This window comes from Lipophrys pholis (genome assembly GCF_963383615.2).
Source record: "Lipophrys pholis genome assembly, chromosome: 10".
NCBI lineage: Eukaryota > Metazoa > Chordata > Actinopteri > Blenniiformes > Blenniidae > Lipophrys > Lipophrys pholis.
The window spans coordinates 15,654,414-15,661,850 of record NC_137640.1 but is presented as its reverse complement, the minus strand read 5'-3'; positions in this window follow the sequence as shown (position 1 = coordinate 15,661,850).

Genomic DNA, 7,437 nt, shown 5'->3' with positions numbered 1-7,437 from the left:
CAAACAACATCTCTGGCCCTCACACTATCCGTTTCAGGGTTTTTTTTGTCTTTGTATCTCTTTAACATGTCACGGGATATATTTATGGCAACAGAATTATAAGTCGTTTGACAACTGGTTTACAAGTGTCCCTCTCATCCTTGCAGTTGTTCTGGAAGGAATTCCCTCTCCGTGGCAACAGACTACCAGGAGTCAATCTGATGTGTGTTGCTGAGCTGAAGAAAAATAGACAAGGATCCGTTGCAGGGAAGAAGACTGCTGTGGTTGGAGAAACTACTTGGATGTGGTGAAATGGTATGATAACCTCTCAATCAACCTTCTCAGTAACTCCATTGGTGTGTATCCAGCCAGTGAGGCAGACAGATGGGACCACAAAAAGAAGAAAAGCTACCGGTGTCCCCTAACCTGACGTAGCGAGACAGTACAATAAAAACATGGGTGGGGTGGAGGTTCTGTACTCCCTCATTGCACTGTACTGCAAAAATCCGATCAAAGAAGTGGTACCATCGGCTTGTGTTCCACCTTATTGGCCTGATGACTGTGACTGTCTGGTCGTTGTACAGAAGAGATTGAAATGACAAAGATATGACAAGACAAGAAAGGTTAAGCGTCACACATTAAAGTCCTACATCGCAGAAAGTCTGTGTTAAAGGGTAAAGAACAGAGCCGTCATTTGATTCCTTCGATCACTGGATGATACGAAGACAGGAAAAAGAAGTGGACAGACAACAACAACTATTCTAGTCCCTGATGTGCGCCGCAGCGTACTGGATAGTCATGGCTGACAACGAAGGATGAAGAAGGACACCAAAATCCAAGTGCCTGAGATGTGGAGTCTCTCCGTTTCACATCCTAAACTCTAAAACCAACTGTTTCCTGAGGGTCTATACAAAATAACTGTTTGTGGATATAAGTAGTCTGATTGATAAACCATTTGTGGGGTTTTTTTGTGTCATTTTTGTTTGTTTTTTTAGAATTAAAGCTGTTTATCTAGTTTATTTTTCATCATACTATTAAGAAAAGCCTTGTTGTTTTCGTACCATCGTAGCCCTGAGGTAACAAGCCTATTTCTGTTTGGGCCTTAGGGGAGGAGCTTTTGTTATTGATACATTCTCAGGAATCCTAAACCTGATATGCAAGACTTTTTACCTTCTAAAATATAAAGTTGTGTAATAGACATATATCTATCTGCTAAATGGTCACAAAAAGGAGTCTCCATAAAAGTTGCTTTATTACAAGAAATAAAAATAAATTGTTCACATTTTAAAATGTTTCTCTTATTTTATATACTCCTTAATACGTCTTAGTTTGCCGAGGTGAAGTGGTGTCTTCAGTGAATGAGTCAGAGCAACATCTTTTCTTAAGATACAGTGGTGTCATGATTTCCCGTCACAGGTTGTTTTCGTGTGCTGATTTACTCGGTCTCTCAGAAAAAATAACGACAACAAAAAAAGAAAAACATAATCAGTTAAAATCAGTTGCATATTGCACAATGTGGTCACAAACACAGAGGAGAAGAGAAAATTAACCAATGAGATCATGCAGCCTGTGGTGCACAGCAAGAACGAGTTTATTTGCATCCTCATTGTGATATTCACATGATAAACAGATGAAAAGCCGTGATGTCGTCTTCACCTGGTTAAAAGTTAAACTCTTGACTTAAGCCAAGTGATAGGAAAACACTGTATCAAAATCAAAAATAAAAGAACTTAATTCCAAGCACGTCATCCTTTATGACAAGTGCTGCTGCAAGGGACCAGTTTGCTCCATCTGGAGTCTGGACGCCTCCCATTACAAACACGTTTCAATCTCTGTCCGCTGAAAATAAATGTTTATCTAAAAATGTTTGCCTGGTGTCTGCAGCACAGGTGAAGATCGCTGCAGGAAATGTGATCATTAAAGCTGAAGGACTGAACATTGTGTGATTTCTCCACAAGCATGTTCTCATTTTTAGTATCGCCTCAACCCACAGAGCCAATTTATAACTTATAATCAGCCTTAACAACATGACTCTTTTACTTCACCTCGCAAGCATCCACTTACAACACACACGCACACACACACACACACACACACACACACAAGTACAAATGTGTGCCCGACTGTTGCCCGTTTCTGTGTTGGAAAAGCCGCAAAAATCCTTTTATGAGCGTGAAACTCTCGTGAACTCTTTACTCTAGTAAACCAGGTGTACTGGACAAATGGGGAGAGCAGGACCTTTGCTCGCAGCCTTCCTGCTGACTAGTCCACTCTTTTCTTCATCATCAAAGGTTAAGAAAAAAAAAACCAACAACAACGAAAAAACTCTTGGACAATCCTTCTTACTTCGTTGCCAATCAACCTTCCTTCCTCCATTCACTGAACCCTCTCGGCCTTCCTTTTGCTCTCTCTTGCTCGTGGCGCATCTCACTGCAGCTGTTTTCGTTTGGGAATGACAGAGGTGAGGACGAAGGCAGAGGAGGGGCACATTGGTAATATAAATATGCGCACGGGAAGAGACAACAAAAACAAGAGTTGGAAAATGGAGGAGGGGTGGTGATGAAGATATGTGAAGAGAATGAACTCATTAGTTTGTGCTACAAGAAAACATATACTGTAATTCTAATAAAACAAATCAAGAGATGCCTCGCTTATCCTCTTTATGGGAAACTGATGTCATATTTCTATCAACACAAACAGACCTTGTTGTTCCCTGTGACTGTCTGTGACACATTTGTTTAGGGTCAAACTTCCATTGGTGTAAGACATGCGAATGCTGTGAGACCCATTAAAGTCGGGTATCAATGGACCACCCAGGAGTTTTACACAAACCCAAAAAATGAAAGGGGGAGGGTTAAGTCAAGAAACACTGAGTAAAGCATTTGGAGTGACAACGGGTGAGATCTGAAGGAAAGATGAGTCAATTTTCACACTGTGACCTGTTAATGTACACAAATGTTTCCACAACATCTTTTTGCAAGCCTATACACAAAGCTAAGTGAGCGTCTCGGTTTGGTTTGAAGCAGCGCTTCAGCATCGGGCTACCAGCTGTGTTTCTACATCATGAAGAGAAAACCCCAGATCTGTCGTTGTAGTTCTTCACCTCTTTTAGTTTGTCACACATGTGACACACACACACACGCATGCACTATTTATCTAATTTGGTCACTCACGGTCAGTCACAGTGATGTTAATTTGGCAGACAAATACACGTGTTTATGGCCTCATTTACACAAATGTGCTATTAGTTTTACTTTTTGTATCTCTTGATCAATAAAGGTTATCAAATGTGGCTTTTTCAGAAAAAGTAGGAGTCCATGTTGCCAATTATTTTGGTTCATTACTGTGGTTTCAGGTGCCTATTTGTTTGGTTTACAACTCGGAGTGTTACAAGAGTTTGTGACCTGCGCTTCTTTATTGTCATTTACTATGTTTAGGCTTTGTTAAAGTAAACACCTGCTTTATAGCTGTAATTTTGTATTTCAGGTCTTCGCATTCAAGCGCATTCATGCAAAGTTTTTTTTTTTTTTTAATCCAAAGAGAGTAAGTATTTTAACAATCTGCTTGAAATCCCTTTGGCATTTAGCTCAGCTATCCTAAAAAACAACAAAGCAACAGAAGTCAGCAGATCTACATTCATAAGTCAGTCAAATCACTGCTTCCTCATTGAGCCTGTAATTGAAAATAACACAACAAAGAAGGTCATTCTTTCCAGAAAAAACTTAAGTACACCCACAGCGCATGTAAATGCATGCTTTGCCTTGATCTGACTGTAAACACAGCCGTCTTTATTGATAGTGTGTATGATAATATAGTTGTTTTAGCAAGTCATTCATTCAGTCAAAACTCTCACACAGTGTCTCCAACATGTTTCCTTTGCATTGACAAGTGCAATCCTGCTCAGCTGGGCTCAGGCTGCTTGCCACCCCATTGCAGCTCTGACACTGGGGACTTTGAAGTGTTGGGGGGCCCCCCACATGGAGGGAGCATTACTGTAGGTGTACAAGCAGCAGAGGCCTGGGGGTGGGAGAGGAGGGGCTGTCAGGATGAAAGACAGTGCTGTGGCAGTCCAGCTGTTTGCTCTGCCAGCCCAACACTAAAGGGAGACACAGGATCTGGAAGAGTCAATATTTGGTACTTTGTGTATCTGGTTTAGTCGGTGATTGACTCAGTGAACTTCTGACAGAGTCTGTGAGGTCGCTCGGTTGAAAGTTCATCATTTCTTGCAGTTTCAAGAATTCCTTGTTTCATCCTCTGTGAAAAACATTTTTTTTTTTTTTTGTTTAATAAGAGTGTGCATTTCCCCACAAAATTTTCCCTATGATTTTAATTATAATTTCAAGAAAGAAAACAAAAGGTTGAGACATGACAGTGGAGGTGTGTGGTCTCACTGAGGAAGTGTGTGAAAGGCTTTCTGCATCGTAGTCTCCGGCATCTGGTATTACTTGAAGGCTGGTGGTTTGAGTGCGTGCTGCAGTTTTTGAAAACCTCCGCCGCAGCATTACAGCGCTTGACTTAATACTTTACCCTACTTTGTGTCACCAAATAACACAAAAAAGCTGTAAGTGTTGCTACAACAGAGATATTGGAGGTCTAATTAGAGAGTGAGCACATATTTCAGCCCATATTTGTCGACAGCACAGCCACCTTTTGGCTTCAGGAGGAAACTTCCCCACTAAGTGTAAAAATGTGTGCCAGCTTATTTCCCTACATTTTAGATCTTGTGATTGGGCACACACCATAGTGACTGGTTTTTTGTGCGGGCACTATTTTATGAGTGGATGGGGAAATGGTTTGGGAGTTATATTTGAAGCCCACATTACAGTAAATCGTGATTTGGTTTGAATTAGTATGAAGGTCAACAGGTTTACTGTTAGACAGTGCATGGCATGGTGATATGAGCATATGCGGATCTCTGTGTGTGTGTGTGTGTGTGTGTGTGTGTGTGTGTGTGTGTGTGTGTGTGTGTGTGTGTGTGTGTGTGTGTGTGTGTGTGTGTGTGTGTGTGTGTGTGTGTGTGTGTGTGTGTGTCCGCATGCATGCATGTGTGTATGTGATCACCATAATTGGGGGACCAGTTTGAGGAATGCAGCTCCCACTGTCAGCGCTCTCTCCAGCCCGTCCATCTTCATTATGGCTACACCGACATACTGGCCATGTGATTTACAGCCACGGGTCCCAAAGCTGGTGATATAGGGCAAATTCCTGACTGGGATCAGTCAAGTTTCATACCCAGCAGGGGTCAGGAGCCTTAAAGAGAGGAGGGATGTTGTAAGAACAGGAGAGAGGAGATGAGGTGGAATTGGAGCAAACAAAGGAAAGAAACAAAAAAATAAAGATCTACATTCTTTAATTACTCAGGAACAGGCCAGGATCCAGGGCGCCACTCAGGGCTTCACTTTTTAATGATTCAGTTACTGTGTACTTGCTCTGTCATAGGATTTTTGTGTAGATGACGTCTTCATTTTCCATTCTCGGCTTTAATATTAGGTCAGATCATGTCCTTTTGATCACATTCTTCTCTTCAAGCATTTGATTTTTCACTGCTTGGAACCAGTAACGCTTGATGAATTAGATACATAGGGTGCTGGTGCTCCTCTCATGCCACCATGGGAAGTTTTGCCCTTGAATAGAAGTGAGTATGGCACTGCTATAGTATAGGATTTCACAAAAAAAGGTCTCCGCTCTGTTTATGCTGAAATGCTGCAGCTTAATTTTTTTTTATCACAACAGAGAAGCTCAAACCCAGATTTCATTAATGCATGTTTTTCCTGCCATTGAGCCTACAATGGACAGTGCTACAGAGCCAAATTGATGTCTGTGTCAAAGGGTAGGGCAAAACACCAACAGCATTAAATATTTGATTGTAAAAACACAACTTCTGATTGTGAATTTTTTTTTTTTGAAACTTAAGGTCTACATTAAATCAATAATGGCTGTCAAGTGTTATGGTCTTTTTTGATTGTACTTCAAGATGTCTGTTTAAAACAAGCTTCTATCACTGAGGCTGCAGTCAAATCCACACATCCACACACATAGCGAGCATACAACCCTCATCACTCTTTTTACGAGCCTCCAGCTATAATCAATGTCATGCTCGAGTTCTGCATGCTCCCAGAGCATTATCCTCAATGCCGCTTAAAAATGTAAACCATTTGAGATGCTGCATTTTAAGCTCTTTGAATTGTTTGTTACTAAAATAATCCAGCACCTCAATATGGTCACCAAGTCACTGATATATGCGACATTTACTACAAAATGTACACACACACGCACGCACGCACGCACGCACGCACGCACGCACGCACACACACACACACCGACGCACACTGTGTTTAACTTTCGCTTTTACCAGTTCAAGTTGTCTCCTTACTAACACACATGCACACATAAAATATTCTGGGTATTGTAAATTGTATGTTACAAAGTTTGAGGTACAATCTTGAATGATCCCTCCCAACTTTATAGGTTGAGGCTTTGCAAGAAGGCTCTTTCAGCTTGTGCTGACCCTGAATGCTCCCTAGCAGATGTGTTTCTTGCTACCAGACAGACTAACATAGAAGTAGGGCAAATAGACTAAAGGCTTTTTTTTTCTTTTTCTTTTTTTTTTCTTTTTGTCTTCGCTACTGTTTGAAATTAATGACATGTATGGATTTGTTCTCTGCTATTTTAAGTCATTGTCATAGTGGAAGCATGTATTTTGTTTATATTTGTTTTCTGTTGTTTGTACTACTGTATAAGCTGCGTTATGTGTTAACTTTGAATGTCTTTTTTTTTTTTTTTAAACAGAATCAAGCAACAAATCAACATACTTGATGAAATCATCTTCATCTGAATAAATCTTTGTCCGTTATCTTTTGCAAACGAGAATCTAGTTTTAATCAGATAATCAGGTATAATTTAACAGACGTTTGTGTCACACTATTATTATTTTCTGTTTAATCTGACTGCTGGGTAATATACAGTTTGTTCAATCATTCAAGTAATCAAATTTCTGTAATTTGTTTGCAGAAATTCACTGGTTAATCTGTGATCTTGGATAACTTCAGCTTTATTTAGAATTCATTGCTTGTACTTTTCCAACTGCTGCTCATAATCACATTAGTTGCCAACAACAAACTGGTGGTAAACTGGTAACTGTGGGTCCCTGTACATAGGATATACATTAGCACAAAGGGAAGTCTCATTCGATTGATAACAAGGAGGACATTAAAAATGTATGAAGACAAATAATCACATTTCTGTTTCTGCAAATCTTGCAGTACATTTTCATATCAATGTTTGGTATGTTGCTGATGAAGCAGATGATGAAGAGTTAAAATTACATGTTGGCAGAGTTGCTGTCTTGTGTGTAAAGAGGCAACTGCTACCGTTTGTGGTTAGAAAAAGATATGCTGTATGTTGTTTTCACATGATGTCTCCGCTGCTTACTGCGAGCAATGAGATTCTTATCAGTGG